Source organism: Lepisma saccharinum, chromosome 26 (assembly GCF_977018435.1).
Source record: "Lepisma saccharinum chromosome 26, izLepSacc3.1, whole genome shotgun sequence".
Classification (NCBI taxonomy): Eukaryota; Metazoa; Arthropoda; class Insecta; order Zygentoma; family Lepismatidae; genus Lepisma; species Lepisma saccharinum.
The window spans coordinates 60,369,036-60,390,943 of record NC_139254.1 but is presented as its reverse complement, the minus strand read 5'-3'; the positions used below and the strand labels follow the sequence as shown (position 1 = coordinate 60,390,943).

General features: G+C 39.2%; 1 protein-coding gene and 2 non-coding genes across 3 annotated transcripts in view; 1 reads left to right on the top strand and 2 right to left on the bottom strand.

Annotated features, from left to right (window-relative positions):
• LOC145979761 (large ribosomal subunit protein uL10-like) overlaps nt 1-14,497 on the bottom strand; it is a 98,406-nt gene extending 83,909 nt beyond the window's left edge. Inside the window, exon 1 of the mRNA XM_083112748.1 lies at nt 14,476-14,497. The gene's annotated coding sequence lies outside the window, so the exon portion shown is untranslated. The remainder of the gene's footprint in view (nt 1-14,475) is intronic.
• Nucleotides 14,498-16,148: 1,651 nt separating this feature from the next.
• On the top strand, nt 16,149-16,230 carry TRNAS-CGA (transfer RNA serine (anticodon CGA)). The gene has a single exon. It is a non-coding gene; the product is annotated as a tRNA-Ser (tRNA).
• Nucleotides 16,231-20,905: 4,675 nt separating this feature from the next.
• TRNAR-UCU (transfer RNA arginine (anticodon UCU)) lies at nt 20,906-20,977 on the bottom strand. Its single transcript has one exon. It is a non-coding gene; the product is annotated as a tRNA-Arg (tRNA).
• Between the last annotated feature and the right edge of the window lie 931 nt (nt 20,978-21,908).

Genomic DNA, 21,908 nt, shown 5'->3' with positions numbered 1-21,908 from the left:
GTGTTATTGATTTTTATTTTTGGTTTTTATGTATAGTTTTTCTACCTACCTGTGGGTGATCGCGGCGATAGGGTTGAAATAAAACACCTCCTCTTATGCCTTTAGAATCTGTTTGGATGGAGGGGGTGCATGGTATTCGCATTAATATAAGTTTAGTCGAGCAGACAAACTATGCAGAATAAGGTTAACTAACAAGGCAGTGAGCCTAAAGTATCTAAAGTAAACATATATTGCTTAAATATTTCTGTATTATACAGTGAGGCAACCACAGGGTGGCAGGGGGTCATTGCTCTCCCAACCTTTGACAGAAGTCAATTCTAGGGTACCAAGGGGGGACAAACATTGACGGCTAAGGGCACATGCAGGGGACACAGAGGAGCAATTACCCCTTCATTTTCAAATTATATGCAAATAAAAATTCATTTTGTAAAATTTTCCTGCTTGCTTCGCTCGCATTGTCTGCGTTTCCAGTTTTCGTCAAGTTCAGAGCTGCAGCTAGGGGCGACGGGAGTCGGACATGGGCCCCGAATGATCTAAAAAAAGTTGTAAAAGAGAGAATGCCATGGCACCCTATTAAATCAATATTGTTTTCAATTACAAAAATTGGATCTAAAAATTTTCCTGCTCGCTTCGCTTGCATTCTGCTTGACATAATGTATGTAAATAATGTGTGTTGTATATTTGTATTGAATAAGCTTTGAATGCGTACACAATTTAGTGTTAGCTTGTTGCATATGTATTTTCCATTTTATGTCGCTCCATATTGCATATGTGTAAAACATATGTTGTGCATGAAAGTAACACACGCATCTTTGGAATGCATTTATCATTCATTTTCTGCCATTCAAAAAATACAGTTTGTGTGCGTGATTTCCATTATTAGCTAATATGAAATTGAAGGTGTTCAAAAAATATTTCAAATAGTTTGTTCCAAACAAATGCTTTAACACAGACTTCTACCCCCCTTTTTGCGTAATTTATGAGGATAATAACATCTTTACTACTACTGGTAGTAGTAGTACTAATAATAATAATAATAAAGCTATTATTAATATTATTGGTAGGTTTAGCCTGGTACTTGCCCCCCCCCAAAAAAAAAAAAAATTCGTGGTTGCACCTCTGGTATTATATTTTTCCGCAAATTTTGTCTGACAAAAATAATTTGAGTAATTAATGCGGCATAAACGGGGTGAAAATGTTCTACCTTTTTGTTTTGGGGGAGTGCATCATGGCCTTGGGGGGCAGGGGTTTATCCAGGATTTTTCCCTTGGGGGGGTGCTGGAAAATTTTGGGGGGGTGTAAGTTTGGGGAAGTTAAGTGCATATTTTGGACAGTTTTAAAAATGTTCACCCTAATTCAATTTCTTCATGGATGTTTCTAGAGATTAACCCCTTCCTCCCTTCCCTTCACGTAACATTTCAGAAGAAAAAAGATGTCAAATACAGGAAAAGATGGAAAATAGATTAATGTTAACATTTCAGTTTAACGTTTCGAGTATTGCTTTCCTTCCGATAATGTTCAGTACTTGATTTAATCAATCGTTAGACAAAACACAAGGGATGACATTAAAAAACACAAAATTTTAACATCATATTACCAGGAATCATTTCATACAATTCTTAATCTAGTTATAAGAAATTAGGAACACTTGCGCAATATTTTTTTTAATTGTATTTGTATCGTTCTTGCCCTAGGTGTAACTCTGAGTTCATCTTGGGGTGCCCAATTGAAATATCAGTGAGAATGAATTGCATAGGTGTGTGCGCACTTGCCTGTCTGAAGTAGTAGTAATAAATGCAGATATAATATGACTTAAATAAATTATGACACTGCCAGCGAAGGGAGCAAGAAAATTTTTAGAACTATTTCTTTGCAAACTGATTATGCATATTATTAGTTAAAAATAGCGACAGTATCCCATGATGTTTACTCTTTACAATCTTGCTTTGCTCGTTCGTTGAAGACTTCAATATGAAATTCCTTGACCGATTTAATTCAAAAGCAATATCAGGTATCTATCAAATGTGCATCCAAACTTTCCACTACATTTTAACGTCTTCATGGTCATGCTCTAAATATATCGAGTTTCATTACTTTATTTCAGTTTGTGAATCATCGTTTAAACAGAGATTTGAAAATACCAGCAGAATTTGGAACTCACTCGCTACATAGAACTATTAAAATTATACATGCATATTTTCTGTTAGAACAGAAGGGGGGCAGGGGGCATGTGGTGAGGTAAAGAGGACGCCGAACGAGCAAAGCAAGATTGTAAAGAGTAAACATCATACTGTCGCTGTGTTTAATTAATAATATGCATATGCATTATAAGCAGATAGGAAGGGAGAAGAGAATGCTAGTGAGAAAATGGAAGGAAGCCAAGGAAATAGAGAAGAAAGGCGAAGAAGACACAATGAACTGGAATGGGGGACTGAAGTTAAACAAAGAATGGAAGAAGATGTTGGAAAGAGTGGAAAGGACAAGAGAAAAAGAGGAGAGGAAAAGGAAGAAAAATGAAGGGAAAAGAGAGTGAGATTAAAAAGTCCAACCACATTCTATATGGAAGTAATTGTGTTTAGCCTTTTAGGTGAAAGTAAAGTTGGAAAGTGAAAGTCATCTGCTAGAAAGTTCCTAACAACTTTCTAAATAGTCTGGAGGGAGTAATGTTTGTGTATATATATTACCCTTCTCGTTGTATCGGGTTACTTTTGTACTTGATACAGAGTCTGAAGAAGACCTTGCTAGAAGGTTGAAACGTTACGTTAGTTTATGTTTTATAATAAAATAAATTACTGCCTTGGTCAGCATATTTAGTTTTTCACTAAACAGAACGACAACACACGAACGGAGATGCTACACTGAGACTGACCTAAGGCCAAAGGCATTTGACTGTTCTTTTCTCTACCATTCCAAAATCATTCTTCTCGCCAAGTTACAGAGAATAGTGTTGCTAACCATAGTAACAGAATTCACTTCAAGGAGTCAAACCTGTATCTTTGAATTTCTTCTCTTACTTTTATCGTACATTTTTCACATGAAAGAATCGAAAGGAAAATGCAAGAAAATGTAAATTTCATTGACTCAGGGGTTGAATAATTGAATTTACGAATCTGTAATATATATATAAGGTATTCAAACGCTGAACTGTGAACACTGTGCGTGGAATGTGCTCCCTGGAAGGAGGGCGAGAGGTCAGTTTGACATTTTCCAGATGGCAGTGTCCCTTCCCTAGAGCTGACCGAAGCCTTGTCAAGGGTGCTGCTGTTTCCAGGAAATGACGATGCTGCACATTCCACCCTCCTTCCTTGACACTTTGGTTTTAGTTGATCGGAAGGTCCGGTCCATTGGACTACGCTTCCTCAGCTACAAATGATTCCTTTCTGTTAATGTTGAAGTATTGTCATTCTATTGTTGATATAAACATCCATATTTACACCCCCCCTGTAGGGGGGGTGTTCCACTTTTCTGCTTGGGGGGTGTTCACCAAAATTTGGGAGGGTGTTGGGGGGGTGTTATGGGGGTGTAGATAAATCACTGTTGGGGGGTGAGGAGTGGGCAACCCCTGCCTGGAGTTGGCCAAAGGTCCAGCCAAGTCTTAAGGTAAATCCCCCCCCCCCCCCCAATTTAGTTCTGTCATAAGTTACGTTCTTTGTTCACTGCAGGACTCGTAAGTCACAAACTGCAATTTGCTCTAGCTTTAAGGTGCACTGAATAAATTAAAGAACATGTTGTACGTATATTTTTCTTTATGTTTTGGGAATAAAAGATGCGGTTGATAATTAAATTTGAGGATGGAAAATCGCAAATATTCTTCAACATCCTTAAAGGTACGATATTGCCATATTTGCAAGTTCAAGACGGACAAAGAAAAAGTTGCCAAGGGTGCATAATTAAGATGTTGAGATAATATTACAACAGCATTGGCACAGTAGTCATTTTTATGCAAATATTCTCATGGTAAATCTTGGTAACTTCTGTAAATTAGACTTAATGACATCATAGGTGTTGCGTGATTTCCAGAGCTTAAATTGCCAGGAAGGAGGGGTTCAACTTTTAACTTTATTTTTTCCAATTCAAATTTTTACACAATTCATTCTCTCTATATCCTAACAATCTATAGAATCTTTGAAATGTAACGTACAACGAAATCTAAAATCCCAGACATTTAGCCATCGCCTTAATAGACAGGAAATTGCTAGAACCAACTAAGGAATGTCTTGTCAGACATTGCCAAGCTTCCTTGATCGCCATCGTTGCAAACAAGTGTAAACAATCGCAATCAAGGAAGAGATCACAGGTCTGACTGCATTTGTTTAGTAAAATCAATCTGAATAAATATCTGGGCAGAGCAGGCCCGTAGCCAGAATTGATCTCCAGGAGGGCTCGCGGGTTATCAGGGGGAAGCTTTGTATATCAAGTACATTTTTCAAAAGTTTAACAGTGTTAAATGAAGGTAAATTATGTGTGAGGGGGTCATTAAGTTACATAAAGGTTAGAAATATCACACAAATACTACATTTTCTATATATTTTAAAATATCACTTGAGGTGTTAATTGGCTGCTACTGAAATCATCCCTTACTACACACTCCATACTACATTTGATGATACAGATATTTATATTACACAAGAAAAGATGGACAAAATTCAATCATAGTGCCTACCGTACGTTCCACTCCCCGGCCGAAACAATAAAACTCCCCTTCGTTCCCAAAACTTGGGAGCTGTTAACCTTTGACGTAGATGCGGAGGTGATTTGCATAATGACATCAAAGTCACAGATTTCTGTATAAATGGGAGGTCTCAACAGGGGCAACAAAGGTACAGATAATTTGATTGAATTTGAAATTTAAAATTTTGGGTGCGTCAGCACTTAGGCTATTTTGCACCCGTCTCGTTATGTGGAGTCCAGCCCCTTACCATAACACACAACCAAACTATAGTGTCGCATAACTAAAATCTTAAAATATTCTGACCGGCTAAAAGCTGAAGCTGTAAAGGGGCACTCAGCACACATAAGGACAACATACAGAATTATACTTCACGTAGGGTTAGTCGCCAGAGACTCGTTAGTCTGCAAAAAGCAGTCCAAGGTGTACTAAGTGGAAGTGAGGTTGACAATTGGGTGTATTACGTGAAAGAATCACCCCTTGCACCCCGAAGGTACAGATAAAGAAGCTCCCCTGTGAATAAACTTTCTGAAGTCTAGAGAAGAGAATCTCCTAAATACTTGCCGCTACTTAAGACTTCTTGTTATAAATAAGATGAACGAATGTAATAGCTGCTGTTCATGTTCCCTGAATTTATCCTTCACCAAAGTTGTGAACAAAATAATTTCTGTTGTCTACATTTTCACTGCAAACAAATTGCACAAAATAGTTTTACCTAATGTCAAGGGGACTGACCTCAGTGCCAGGGAGGCTGACGGTAGTTCCAGGGGGCTGAGCCCCCCTGGCTCCTGCCTAGCTACGGGCCTGGGGGAGAGAGAGGTCAGTGGTAAGTTCTAAGTCAGTCATTCAGAGGGTGCAGAAGTATGAGCTAAAGGTCTAGGAGAAAGGGACAGTCGTTACCTCTCGCACCTTACCATAAAGCCTACCATAATTAGAGAGTTGCTCCAAAATCAAGGATGAATGATCATTGAGCTACATCACCCAGTTCGATTCCACATACTGAAGGGTAGGGTATGTTAACGTGGTGGAGATGCGGGGGAATGATCCTCGTACCTCTGGATTATTAAAAAACAAGGGTTGTCTCAATCAAGCAACCCTTCTCAGACTTGATCAATTAATTGCAGAGTTTCACCTTACTTCATTATTACAAGGAAATAGTAAAACGTGTTGAGACAACAGTTCCATCCCTTGGAGCATAAATAACCCTGTAACATAATATGTGGTTTTTACATACAGTCCCTGACTTACTACTTACTATAACGTTCTTATCTTGGCATTCTTCCCCCGTTAACACTGGAGTGGTCGCGCGGAAAAAAAAAAACTCTTGTCATTGGGCGTGCAGATCACTATTGTACGAGGGTCACTATTTATATTTTGAGCCTAACAATGAAAAAACAGGAATTTTGCATTGAAAACTGCTTTATTGTTTTTCGAAGTATTCTCCTTTATGGTCAATACACTTTTGCATTCGTTCGAACCATTTGTCAAAGCAGTTTTTCCAATCTTCTTGAGACACCTCCATAATATGGTTTTTGAACGCATCAACGGCGTCTTCCGCCGACGAAAATCGTTGTCCACGCAATTTATTCTTGACATTCGGGAACAAGAAGTCATTGGGTGCCAAATCAGGACTGTACGGCGGATGACCCATCAATTCGATTTTTTGACTGTTCATAAAGTCGGTTGTTAGACGAGATGTGTGACAGCTGGCATTGTCTTGATGAAGAATGATCCGACGGCGTTTGTTTGTTTTCCGTATTTGACCGAAGACCTCTGGCAAACAAATTGTTGTGTACCATTCAGAGTTGACCGTTCTACGTTCCTCTAAAGGCACAGTTGCCACATGACCAGTTTTCCCGAAAAAACAGGCGACCATTTGTTTCGATGTGCTTCGAGCGCGAACAACTTTTGTTGGATTGGGTTCATCTTGAAACACCCATACGGTCGACTGCTGTTTACGTTCCGGCTCATATGCATATATCCATGATTCGTCACCTGTTACAATCTTATATACGTCTTTTGAAGCACCACGATTGTATTTATTGAGCATTTGTTTGCACCAATTGACGCGAGCGTCTTTTTGAGTTTTTGTCAAATTGTGTGGGATCCAACGAGAACATACCTTTCTCACAGCTAAATGATCATGTAATATTTTATATATGCTGGTGGAACTAATGCCTATGGTTGCCTCAATCTCACAGTATGTCACATGACGATCTTGCAGTATTAGGTTTTGCACAGCATCAATGTTTTCTTGAACAACAACTGATTTTGGACGACCTTCGTGAATCTCGTCGGTGAGCGAATGGCGGCCACGATTAAATTCGTTATACCAGCGTTTCACAGTGGCAAAGGATGGGGCTTCATCGCCAAATGTGGAAGTAAGTTGATCGATGCACTCTTGTCTTGATAATGCACGTCGAAAATCGTAAAAAATCATCGCACGAAAATGTTCACGAGTTAATTCCATTTTATTGTTGTCGCGCAATCTCCAAGGCAACATAAACAACATAAATCAAGCTATTGACAAAACATTTGAAGTACGTTATGGTCAATAATGCCAGACGATTCCGTGCAAACGTCAAATCGCGCCTAACTTCAATCAGTGTTGCCAAGGCTCAAAATATAAATAGTGGCCCTCGTAATCCATAGAATATTATCGTTTTTACCCACCATTTGTCAAAATCCTTCAGGTTTTATGGCGAGAATGTCCTTTTTGAAGTATTCTGGTTCACTTAACGAACATTATAAGTTATTTCGCTTAACACATTACAGGAAACGGCGAATGAGAGACTATGAATTTCTCCCCATGTTGCAAGTGCAAGCGTTATTTTTTATGTTGATTATTAAGCTAGACATTATATTTGACAAAAAAAAATATGATGAATAAGAATTTTCACAATTCCATGTATTCCTTATGGGGAATCAACTTCAAGTTACGTCTAATCAAATTGAAGTTTAGACTTTTCTCCACCTGCCAATTACATCTTCAACGTGTCCTCTTTCCGTTGATATCTTTTTCTATGCCATCGGAAGTTTGATATTCTCAAGAGATGAAATAAAATAATACTCCCATAAGCGCAATGCATTTCTCCTTGCCTCCTACGGTCACCCTGGCAGTTTTGCCAAACCTGATGTGCATAAAAGAGCTAAATTTCACTTTAAATGGAGTTAAAACTGACTTTCAAGGAGCTAGATTTACGAAGGTTGGATAAAGTGCCTCCTTGGGCAATTTTGGGTGTCAAAGGGGGGGGGCGCTGCTATTACCGTTAACTTTAAAGTGATGACAATTTATTCTTAGTTCAGTCTATATCCGGCGGCATCACCCATGTCAATAATCTACGATGGTAGTATGAAATCGAAAATAAAATATTCCCGTGTAACAATATTATGTCATCTTCACGTCAGCCACGGCGCTATATAAAAGTAGCTGGGGAGGTAAGAGTGGGTGGGCGATGTAGCCAATAGAACAATATCACGTCACGTGCAAAATGTATACTCATGGCAAGAGTTGGTCTTCCTGGGCCAGAACCAGTGATGACATCATAGCGGGGCAGAGAGCGGGTGCCCCAGTTCGCAGCCAAACGAGTGCACAAAGGAGCCAGATCTGCTTCCAAAAGAGCTAAGGTGGCAACAGTGCCGCGGAGGGAAGAGCCTCGTGGAAACTGTTCCTCATGCTCTTAATAAACCGCGTTTGGTACGTACAACCTGTCATGTTTCCCGCAGTAGCAATCGCTGGACAGTTTCTGGACTAATGAGAAACGTGAAAATTCGTCTGCTGGACAGGGGTCTCCCCTGTCGCACAACACTGGGACAACCTTGCGTTCTGACATCACCAGGGAATGCTTTTATTGTTAGGCTTAATGCCTAAGTTACTAGGTTAGGTTACCTAGGTTTAGTTTTCTTAGTATAAATAATAAATTTGCAATATATTTATGTTAATATAACCAGACCTAACCAGACACGTATCTAGAAATATGTTTTGGGTCGGGGGGGTCTGAACCAAGAGTCTCAAAATAATAATAACAATGTTTAAGCTGAAATAATTATAATTAAATTAATTAAAATAGTATATCCCAATAAATTACATACTTTTATTACATACATGAATAGGTAAAAGGACGGTATAAGAATTGTGTGATATACCAGCACACATTCATTATCTAGCTTGCTTCTACTTAAGGTCGGCAAATGTGTAAAAAAAACCTGACAAGGAAATTAATGTCAAATAGATAAAGAATTGAATATTTATTGAATATAAAAAAGAGGGTATTATATCCAGTTGACGAATGGTAAAGTTCCTGGTAATATTTTATGAATGTTACTTTCTAAGTAGGGAACGTGCGGTGCTAAATCAGGCAGGGGAACAGGTCACCTACCCACCCATTGGGTGTCTTAAAATAATACAGTAGATCGAGTAAAATTCAACCCTTATTTAAACGAACCAAAAGAAATATACGATACATATATTCAGTGGCAGCGTTTGGGTTCCAAAACGGGGGTGGGGGGCAAAGACAATATATTTCCCTTTGTAGGTAAGGTTTAGCATAGTGCGGGGGAAAAAGTAGAGAAAAGTGGGGGGCAACTGCCCCTCGCCCACCCTAATCGCCGCCACTGCATATATTGTCCTACCACTTGCAGCTGAAGAACATTTTATCTTCGATCACATCAGGAAGACGCTGCAAATTGGGATTTCCCATGCACATAATCTCAGTTCGAAAACTTCGCTCCCTGTCAATCTGCATTCCTTTCTTCTCCCGAATGTCTACTCAACTTCCAGTTTCATTGAACTTGCTAGCTGTAGCAGCGATAAGATAAGTCTGTTCCCGCACATCAAGGGAAACAATGGGGTCATTTGTGTTCAGTCATGAATGAATTTTGTTTATCATCATGTGATTTTCAACATGTGTTTGTGTATGTGCAGTAGTGATTATTTTATTTGTTGGACAGCAAGGATATCCTTTAAATACATACAATGAATAAATCACTTGAGATATGCAATTTAGAAATGAAGTGATTTTGTGTTGATGTTTTCTTTCTGGTTGGACAGCTAAGTACTTGTGTATGTGTACACTATATAAAAATGAAGTAGTTTATCAATTTATAGCTCTTTTGTATGTTGTTTCCTTTCATAATGAAAAAGTGTGGGCCATTTTTTTTTTCCACCGCTGGTTTATACCGCTGATCTAACATTTTATTTACCGCTCTCCTCAGTTTTTATTTACCATAAATTGGTCTCCCTAGTTATTATGTTGATATAGATAATTTAAATAGCTTCAATGGGCAATAAGTAGGAGGGACCGCCACTGGTGGTAAATACATATCTTCACGCAATGCTACTATCAATGCTGTTGTGTATTATCTTTGCGAATTATGGTAAGTAAGCTCCAAAAATGCTGTTTTTATTATCCATATATTAACTTTTAGCACATATTTTAGCTATCTTTACATATAATGTCCATATTGTCTGGCTGCTTGACTGGTTTTGACTATTAGACCGTGTTCTAATTGCAACTGGCTTTGTCAGCTGTATTATGTGGGACAGCCAATCAGAGCGAAGTTTGGCCATGTGAAGATAATCTGTGAGTGCCAAAGGAAAGATTTATGTCTGTGATGTTGGTTGTTTTGTTCTATTCTCGATAAAATAAAAAAAAATAATTCAGTTCATAAAAATTTAGGTATATTTAGGTATTGATGCAAAGCGGTGAGATTTGTACAGTGGGATCCATGAGTATTACCGTGCAAATTGTCCATTACTATTTTCATTAATTTTTCTCTCACATCCTACGTGTTTTTAAGCGATGGATTTTTATGTATTCTGGTGCAGAAGTTGTCAACAGCTTGTTTTGAGTTTTCTTTTAAATCTTGAAGCTCTTATTGGGCCAAATAAAGTGCACGAACATCGTGATGGACAATTTGCACGGTAATACTCATGGATCCCACTGTACGTGACAAATACGTATTAGCCGACAATGAAAATCCTTATTATTACAAGTGTATTAAATGTTTTGACATATTTAGTTGAACATTTTTCTTTCCTGCGAATGTGATGTATGAATATGCATACTCGAGTTCATTAAAAAGATTTTTCACTACGCATTCATTACCATATTTCCATTCGAGACAATTTCTAGTCCATACTTTCGTTTTTAATTATTATTAATAACAGCTAGACTGTCTGCTCTGCAAAAGTATACCGACAAGTACGGTAACATGTTTCGTGTCGTGTGAGGCGAAAACTAGCAGGCAGTAGCGTAACTAACATGCCTTACCACCCCCCCCCCCCCGCAGGCACGTATCCAGGAATTCCTTTCTGGGGGGCTCAACACAATTTTTATAAGGGGTATAGTAAGAACCTCACAATTGTATGTTCAAGACCAGTGGTGGCAATTGGATTCCAAAACGGGGGGAGGGGGGTGCGGAGGGCGTTGCAAGAAAAGTTTACTTTTTCTTGGTAGACAAGGCTTAACATTAAGCGGCCATAATGTTGAGGCAAAAAAATGGGGAGCAGCTATCGTCGCCACTGTAAGGCTGTCATTTTAATCAGAACGTGAAATCGGAACATTTTTTACCACTCGACTCCTCTGTTTCCATGCATTAACATTGTGTGCCGGAACCATCTCAGTATGAGTGTTTCTCCATTTCTTCTCATCAGGCACAAAAACATCTATGGTGTCTTTGAGTGTTTTTACGAAGCTGTTACACATGCACGGGGTGGACAATCCACTCGACAACGCGAGATTCAAATTGTGGGCTGCGAACTGGACGCAGAAAGTTCTCGAATATTTATTTATCTCTGATTCGAGCGTGAACACCACTAACGTGTCTTGTCCTTCCATGTTTGCAGCTCTTATAAAAGCCGAAATCCACTAAGTTGTTCAAATACAGGATTAAAAATGCCTGTCAGAGCTTCCGCTGTCTTGTCATACATCGGCAACAAACAAAGGAAGTCTTCTCGAATACAGGTGGATCACGAAACAATTAATGCACAGTGAAAACCCTTCCGTTCCCAACACATCTAATGTTTCGTCTCCAAGTATGATCAAATGCTTACTCATTTATCTCCAGTGACGTGCCCAAGGGAGGGTTGGTGATGTCATAACCCCATTTGACCCAGTATTCCTTTTTTTTTTAAAAAAAAAAAAGAGGAACGTCAAAGACAGGAAAAAAATGGCAAAATCAGGACTGACCACCAAAAATAGTATGCGTAACCCCTCTACCTTCCGAAAATCCTGGGCACGCCTCTCTTCATCTCGGACACATTTTTTAAAATCAACTCACCAGAAGTTTTTATCATTCCGTATTGGAGATTGAAGTAAGATGCGTTCTTCCTGCAGGTTTGGATATGATCCTTTAGGGTGCTGTCGTCTGCCTGCCTTCACACCTAACCTAAGGCCCTAATTTTCCATCCTTGTGACTTGGATTTTCAAGACTTAGCAAGGTTTCAGGCCGAAGGACACGCGATACATGTCGATTGGAATGGGCCAATCAACAGAAACGTTTCACACCGTAGCGACACAAAAGGCAGCACAACCCTAATCTTCAGGCGACACGGTGTGAAATCTCCCTTATTAGGCCACTGTCATTGTCACCTCGAAGTAGTAGCTCTTGTTGACCACAGAAGAAATTAAAAATCTCATCAACCGGTGAGAATGCTCCTCAGTTTTCTTCTCTCTCATATATTTTCTGTGTTTGTTCACTATACAGGCAACACCTTACGATTTGATATACACAGGGCATGCACATGTAAACATTTTAACGAATAATCGTTTGAAGTCAAGGATGGCTAGGTGGCTCAGTTGGTAGAGCCCTGATTTGGGTCCTGGTAGAGCCTGCAATTTCCGCCTAAAATGTCTACATATGCAATATCTTCTTGCTTTCTCTTCTCGACATTCATAAAATTTTCGGCTGTCTCTTTATGGTAGTTAAGTGTTTGAATGTGTTTCGAACCATGTAGGATTAAATAAAAGTATTTTTTTTTTGTACCATGAAATTATCGGACTGCATATACGAAATTTAGTTCTGGCAAAACTAAGAGAGAGAGGGGGGGAGGGGGGAGAGGGAGGGAGAGGGAGAGAGAGAGAGAGAGAGAGAGAGAGAGAGAGAGAGAGAGGCCTTGATCTCTTCGGCCCTCGAACCGAACTAGCACTACACTGAGGCCCCGGAAGTTCTGGTGTCGTCAATGTCTTCATTTTCGAATCAATATATCTTATAAAGCAACCAGAGGACGCTGACTGATCTGATCACCAATCGACTGTATGAATTGTCACACTTACCTCTGAAATCTCATTAACCGATTCTTTGTACATATCAACCGAAAAACTGAATCCGCGTATTTATATCCTCATTATATTCTAGAACGTTCCTCAGATAAAACGATTCGTTAATATTGCCAGTAGTTGACTACTTCTCTCATTCAAGAACGTAGCCTCTCCCGCCTTCCAGAGATTAGAAATTACTACGTGTGGCGCTACCTTTGCTGTGCAGCTTCCAAATGCTGATAAGTCTCTACATAGTGCTCAAATGCGCTGCGACAACACCGAAAGCGCAAGTAAAGTTTACGTGCATTATTATCAACAACAGGGTTATAGAACATTCTCCGTCTTGCCTCGATAATTGTCTATTTCCTTAAATCATCGTCACATTATTCAAAAAGCCAAAAACCTATTTTTATCTAGTGTAAAATAAAAAAAAATCCTGGGGGGGGGGCTCGAGCCACCTCAACCCCAACTTGGATACGTGCTATTAACTATAACAGGGTTATAGAACATTCTCCGTCTTGTTTCGATAATTATTTCTCCCAAATTATCATCACATTATTCAAGAAGCCAAAATCCTAATTTTATCTAGTGTAAACAGAAAAAAATCCTGAAGAGTGGCTCGAGCCTCCTGATTCCCACCTTGGATACATGGTATTGACAAAATAAGGTTATAAGAACACTCTCCGTCTTATCTCGATAATTATTTCTCCCAGATTTATAAATTTATTATCTTCACATTATTCAAGACGCCAAAAATCTAATTTTATCTAGTGTAAATTTTAAAATTTCCTTCGGGGGGGGGGGGGGGGGCTCGAGCCACCTCATCCCCACCTTGGATACTTGCTATTAATAATAACAGGGGTATAAAACATGCTCCGTCTTGCCTCGATAATTATTTCTCTCCTTACATTATTATCACATTATTCAAGAAGCCAAAAACCTAATTTTATCTAACGTAAACTGAAAAATTTCCTGGGGAGAGGGTGGAGCCCCCTGTGCGCCATCTTGGATACGTGCTATTATCAATAACAGGGTTACGGAACATTCTCCGTCTTGCCTCGATAATTATTTCTCTCCTTAAATTATTGTCACATTATTTGATTTCACAACACAAGAAACCAAAAACCTCATTTTATCTAGTGTAAACCTAAAATTTTCGGGGGGGCTTGAGCCCCCTAAGCCCCCCTCTGGATACGTTCCTGCCCCCCCCCCAACTTTCAGTTTTGCGCCCCCTACTCGTTAAAAAAAACAACTTTATCTTCTAAAATATTAATTCATGCATACATTTATATTTGGTATAAACAAATATGAAAACACATACATGTAATTTTAATAAAAATATAAACTTTTACGAAAGACAAGAAAACAGACAAACTGTAAAACCATGGATCATTAAAGTGTTCATCGAATCAATCGGCAAACATCCAGCACGGTACACTCTAAACAGCGTCTAAAATATATGAGTAACAAAACCAAAATCTCTCGTATTTTATGTCAGGTTTTAGTGTTAGCGTTATAATGGGAGGTGAATGATCTCTTACTTACCGTGTCTTTCCGGAAAAGTGTTTCTGGATAACTTGATTTTGGATGATAAAATTGAAGCTTTAACTCTTCTGCTATCTTCTGCTATTATACCTCATTCTGTAAATACAAACCAATATCGGTATTCACAAGCAATTTTGTCTGCCTCGGTTTTTACGTCGGCGTCAGGATTAATCATCTAGGGGTGCTAAGGGGGTGAGGAGAGGAGAAAGTAAGAGTTTCCAACCATAGGCGTAGCTAGAACTTTATATTTGGGTGTGCACAAAAAAAAAGAAATGAGATATTGTACCTTTTTAATAGCATATTTTGCAACACCATCACTTGGCTCTTTAACTGCACTGATGTTTGTAAAGGAATATAAATTCACTAAATGACAGTGTTGAAAATTTCTGAATATATGTAGTAGAAAAAAATCAAATTGCATAGAAATTACACACACACAAAATGTTCATAAATGTTACAAACAAATACATCAAAATAAACGTCATCTACACTGTATAACAAGAGACGTCTGTCAAACGGTACAATGTTCTTAAACTCATCAATAACTTCATTTACATTAATAGACTAAGCTTTTTCCTGTTCTACAAATAGCAAGAGCAGGGCTTCCAATCTATCCTGCATCTGAGTTGCTCTTAATTTAGTTTTAACTTTGGTAAGCTTTGAGAAAGCTCTCTCACACGTGCAGCTTGTGACAGGTATCGAAGGAAAGCGCTGTAGTACAGAGTATAATTCAGTAAATATCTTCTTTCTCCAATGACATCAAAAAATCGAAAATCTATAGACACTAGTTTCATCAGCGATAATGCACACGTTTGTACCAAGTAATGACATTTTTAACTTATTTCAAACTGCTGCTTATTTTCTCTCTTATTGAAATATCTGTCTTTAATTCTCTTTTATAAAGCAGCCCATTAGGGTGTGCCTAGGCACACCCCGTGGCTACGCCTATGTTGCCAACCCATTTTCTTCATTGTTGACTACCCTTCCGCAACGTAATCAATTAATTCTATTCAGCTAATGAGAGTTTTCTTCTAATCTGATAATTTACTTTCTGCTTTTCTAGTGATTAACATTTCCTGTTTGCAGTTGTAGGGGCATAAAAATATAATATGTTTCCTTGAAAATATATTTTAATGCCGAAAGGAAAACTTTTGTGAACTATCGGTATTTCGCAATTTATCATCCCTACTGCGCCCCTGAAGCTCGTGCACCCCCCCCCCTGCACCGCGGGATTCCTATTTACGCCACTGAGCAGATGGGTCAGTCCAGCGCCAAATAGGACATTGTATTGGAAATCCTTATCCGTGTGATTCGGCCTTTAGATCATTCCACCGCGGAGTCTGACGAGTTAGTCTATCATGATGGTTTTTACTTCCTTCATTCCATCCAATCATCATTATGTTCCATTGCCACAAAGAGTTACAAAAAAAGAGATTGGAAATAACGAAATGCAAACATACCAAAACAGCTGAACCACAAAATGCGACGCAGCTCCTTGTTAATTTCAGAGGAAATTTCCCTCGTACGTAGACACGCTGACGTCAGTGCTCCCTGCCATTTCGCAAACTGCAGAAAGTTTCAAGGTTGACGTCACGCACAATCCATGCGAGTTTCCCCTCATGGGAATATGACATCAGCGGTTAATGACGCTCAAGTGCGTTGTAATGCACCAGGCTGTGGTGTCCGAGTGGTTAAGGAGTTGGACTCGAAATCCAATGGGTTCTACCCGCACAGGTTCGAATCCTGTCCGCAGCGAATGTACTTTTTTTTGTATATTAACCGACTTTTATTTGTATCACAAGGAAATGTAAATTTTGTCCCTAATTGAAGAATCTGGTAATCAATTCAATTCAAATTTTCTTTATTATTAATTACTCCCACCTAACCCAATGTAACTCTTGTACATAAACCAAATAAAGAAGAAAAATTGTTACAAAGAAAATTTAAAAAATGAAGAAGACACAAAAGGAAAAACACACATTTACACACAGGCACACATACATACATACTAAACTTTTCTGAGCAGGAGATTTCACGCAAGGATATTGAGATTAATATACAGTGAGATCCATGAGCATTACCGTGCAAATTTTCCATGACTATTTTCATTAATTTTTCTCGCCCGACCCTGTGGCCGAGTGGTGGCGGCCCCTGTGGCGGAGTGGTTAGCACATCGCGCTACGACGCCAGGGGTCCCGGGTTCGATTCCCGGCTCGGCCATGGATGTTTGTGATTGTCTGTCCTGAAAAGTCTTGAAATTGAAATATGAATGAAATGATATGAGTGAATGAAGTGTGATGGGGGAAGCTTCCGCATAGGGGCTTTCCTTTTAAAAAAAAAAAAAAAAAAAAGTGGTTAGCACATCGCGCTGCGACGCCAAGGGTCCTGGGTTCGAATCCCGGTCGGGCTTGGTTGTTTGTGAATGTCCATTCATCAATTTCATCACTCATCCCCATCTTCGCAAATTAGCCAAGAGGCACAAAACGCGAAGTAAAATAAACTAAATCAAATCAAATTAATTTTTCTCTTACATCCTGTGTGTTTTCAAGCGATAGATTTTTTGTGTGTGCTGGTGCAGAAGTTGTCAACACCTTGTTTTGAGTTTTCTTTTAATTCTTGAAGCTCTTATTGGGTCAAATAAAGTGCACGAACATGGTGATGGAAAATTTGCATGGTAATACTCATGGATCCCACTGTACATTTGTACACTAGTTTTGTAACGTAAGATAGAGCAACGTATAGGTGAATATTACATATAGTACTTGTCAAGGATTGGAGAGGCTCGTATTTATATGCGTAACTTGATGGGGCAAGGGGGACGCTTGCTCCCTCCATTTTTTTAGGATTAATAAAATTTACAAGATAATTAAAAGTACTTTTGTTAACCTCGTGGGATCTGATGACTCTTTATTAATATTTCTGATTTTGCAAATGTAACAATTAATTAGCAAATAATCCTGGGTGCTATTATTATGGAATGGAAAACTTTTCGATTTTGCTCCCCTCCCCCCTACATAGTTAAAAATCAAGTTCGATTTTGCCCTCCCAAAGTTAGGTCCCAAGTGAAGCCCATGCTTGTATTCAGTTGAAGATGTATTGTTAGCGTTATTCGTGGGAGCTTGAACAGAGATATTGCTAACGGAGTCCAATAGTGTGACGTCACAGCAGACGACGCGCTGCTGGCCCTGGGACTGAGTCTACACAACAAGAGAACTTGTTTTCTTCGCATCCAATTCAATACTATTTTCGTTCGGAAGGGGCAGCTTTAATTATTGTGACAACAGATAAGAAACAAAATTGTGACGTGCATCGTACATCAATGTAAAGATGAGATTTCGGAGAATACGTCTATATACATATAACATATACCTTACAGATGAGAATATAAAGAATAAATGGAGTAGGGAATCGAGTAAAGCGAATACTCCAAAAGAAATCTCAGCCAATGGGCGTCGTCGGTTCAATCGCCTCAGGCAGCTGGTTTCCCACGGTTTCCCATCATCCATAGCGGTAGCGTGGCCGACTTAAGATCGGGTGAGCTTCGGGTCGGCTTCGGCTGTGTTCGGAAGTGGAATGTTTTGAAAATGCATGATTTTCTTACTCCGGTTATTCTTTACCTTATCCTCTGTAAGGTATGTGTGATATATAGTCGTATTCTCCGAAATCTCATATTTTCATTGATGTACGATACGCACTATAATTTTGTTTCACAACTGCTGTCGCAATAATTAAAGCTACCCCTTCAGAAGGAAAATAGCATTGAATTGGATACGAAGAAAACATGTTCTCTCGTTGTGTAGACTCAGTTCCAGATCATTGTATACTTGTGACGTCACCACTAATGGACTCCATTTGACAGTAGATTCTTTAGCTCATTCTTAAGTTTGTTAGGATTGGAGAGGGAGATAATGGAGGTAAATGTTTTGTCCAATTGTATACATTTGCTACTATCATATTGACATTTTTTCCTCACAGTCGCATACGAATATTTTATCTGAACATAGACATGTAGTGCTTTTATTGTGCTGTGTATAGTTATTTTAATTGTTGTTTTAAGTTCACTTTATGCATAGAAAGGCTAATTGCGACTAGACCTACAGTTTAAAACAGGGTTGTTGATGGTCCAGGAGCACATTAATTCTAATGGGTTATATTGGGTTTCGCTGCGGGACCGAAACATTTTTTCTCGCAGAACTTAAATTCGGTCCAAGTTTCCTATTGTTTGATTGAAAAAAGATTCCTGGATAGAATTTACATTGCTCCGGTAAGAAAGGTTCCTGGACCGTATTTAAATTGATCCGGAAAAAAGGTTTCTGTACAGTACTTATATAGATCCGGAAAAAAATTGTTGGCAAATGCCCCCATGCCCCCCGTAATAGCCGCCACTGTTACTTGGGAAAGAACTCTGGCTGTAGTAGTTGTTTGTGTGACAGACTTAGAGTACAACACACATATCTTTGCCGTTGCGTAGATACCAATTTTCGTTTCGTCTCCCTCTCTCTTAGCATCACGTGTTCTACCCTGCTCGCCAACCTTCGCTATTGTTGCCATATTGTCATTCCATTCCTGGACACACTCATGCAAACATTATTGAAAACAATTGAATAGCGCTCCAGCTCGCGGGTCACACCGTTCGGCAGGGACGGTAATGTGGCAATATAGCACGACGTAGTGGTTGCTTCTTTTATGCAGTGCATGTTTATTGGCTAGCTAGTAACTAGTGTTGCCAACTGTAATAATGAAGCTCTATTTCTGTCACGGAAGGGGAAAGGCAGGTAAAGTGACCGTGAGTTTTGTTGGATTGGAAGCACCATATTTTTATTTTATACTAAGTATTTGACCGGTTTGACGTTGTGTGCGAGTGCTTCTGAACTGTAGACAATTTACCGAACCCATAGCTGTGTTCAATGTTATCTACTGGTTATAATCAGGGCTAGGATTTATAGGTAAATACATACTTTTAGTTTGACGAAATATCGCTGAAATTTTGTGATATCTTTACGAATAGTAATGTTTGTAGTGATTTAAGGTACATTTTATTGTCAAATTTTTTTCCATATTTCTAACTTTAATAAATACTTATGTTTACCTATTTAAGGAAAATATACTTAATTTTACATATTTCAACAGGTTTAATTCACAAATGCTTCATATTTCATAATTTTGGAATTGTTCAAAATAAATAAATTATGTGGCTCCAACAGCATTTCAACTCTTGGCTCCGGCACGTGTTCTTGTAGAAATTGCATAGAGGAGGCTGTCATTTTTGCTGCTTAATGCGATGCATATTGTTTTCTGTGTTAAAATTGCCATGCTTTGATGGGTGACCAAGTTCATAGCAGGGCCGGCGGAAGGGGAGGGCGAACCGTGCCACCTCCCAGAGCGGCAAATTTTCAGGGCGGCAAAATTTGAAGAGAAGAAAAAAATAAGCCTATTGAAAACTGTGGTCGAGTGAGATATTCTTTTGCGCTTAATAGTATTGAAATAGCATAAGAAGTCTCATTATTTATTTTATATTTTGATGTTTTACTTAGGAATATATTGATTTTCCATTTCCCGTTGCTGCGTAATGACAGGGGGGGGGGGGGTCGAAATGGAGCGCCATCTGACGCTACCGCCCAGGGAGGCAAAATGACTAGCGCCGGCCCTGGTTCATAGCAAAAGAAAAATCCGCGCAGCTTATCGTCTAGTGGCAGTATATGTACTTGTTATTGTTGTGGAAGCCGGCATCGTTTGTTAATGTACAACAAAGGCAACCGACTGTCGCCGATCACAGAGAGGAAATAATAATACTGCTTGAGGAGGAGTGTTGTGGTCCAATTCTCGCGGTTTAACACGTTGGCATGTTATTTATTATCTTCCGTTGCAGTTCCGTACCAGTGTATACGGGTTTTGGGAGTGAACAGTTAGAACGCCACCAGTGCATTAATGCAATGAAAAATAATATTTTTTTATTTTGTTTGAAATCACTCAAATAAGGAATCACTATCAAGAAGTCTTCTTTGCAGCATTTTTGGTAATTTTACGTATGTGTTAGTTCATATTTTGCGAATTTTTAGTCCATATGTATGTAGCTACATACAAAGCCACTTGTTAGTACATATTAATCCTAGTCCTGGTATAATGCATGACGTTTAAAACTCAACGTTAGATAGACCTGAATTCTCTAATTTTCTTGCTGTACGTAACAGCTGTGCATCGGCGCACTGCAGCGATTTTTCTATCTGCTCCATTAGCAACACTGCTTCTTGAGTTGTGTCGCTCATCGCACGGCAGAAATATCTGTGTTGGACTCTACCGCTGAATTATGCAATGGACTACGTCCTCCGAATTCTAGGTTTTCAACAACCCTTACTGTTCTCAGCAGTGTGTTAATTTAACTTTAATACGTTATAAAAATGAAGTATATGAATGACAAAAATATCGTTTCCATCCCTTGTGGGGATCGAACCCACGACCTTTGGATTAGAAGTCCAACGCGCTATCCTCTGCGCCAAAGGACATGTAGGTTACACCACCTGCAGTGCGAGTTCCAGTTCACTCTCATTCAATCAGTGGCCTATACAGAAATGTTATGAGGGAGTTTATAATTTTTTTCAATACTCAATGGTACCAGGGTCACCGTTATGTGTGTGCGATCAGCCCCGTAGCCAGAATTTTATTTCGGGTCATCCCTTATCAGCACAGGCGTCGCCGGAAAGAAAAATGTCATTTTACAATTATAACTTGTAATGATGCGATCATTACTGGATCCTTTTTAATGTTATAAATTGTGTATGTCTATACAGGGTGTTTCTAAAGGTCGTTTACAACGCTTGGGAGGTGATTCCTCACACGAAAACAAGAAAAAAGTCTAAGTTCCATTTTTACGACTGAGGCTTCGTTTCCGAGATAGGAGCCTCGCAAAAGGTGACAAAGTGAACGTCACACCTGACTGGGACGAATACTATAACAGATAGAGAGGCGGTTCCAAGGGAATCATAAAGGAATCGTATGTGCTCAGTCCGGAAGTCACTATGAAAAGTTCACTGCACGCATGCGCAATGGAGTCCTCAAAGGAATTGGGGATTTCCAGCAAGAACAATACATGGAAAGGGTATGTAACGCAGCAAGAAGGACCGTGACAATGAGAAATGCGTTCAAGACAACACATCCCGACCTCAAACATCAAAACATGAGCACCGAACACAAAATCCGAAAAGTTGAGCACGGTTGCATACCCCAGTTACACGCGAGGAATGAACGAATCATGTCATGTGGCATACGAGAGACACATTACTCCACCAGGAGGAGGGAAAGAAAACACAATATCAGATGATTGCGACAACGTGTATTTTTACACGCGACAACTACGTAATATCCCCCCCCCACACACACACACACAACAAACAGCAAATGCTACAATGTCTTATGCACAGACAGTGCGTGTCACT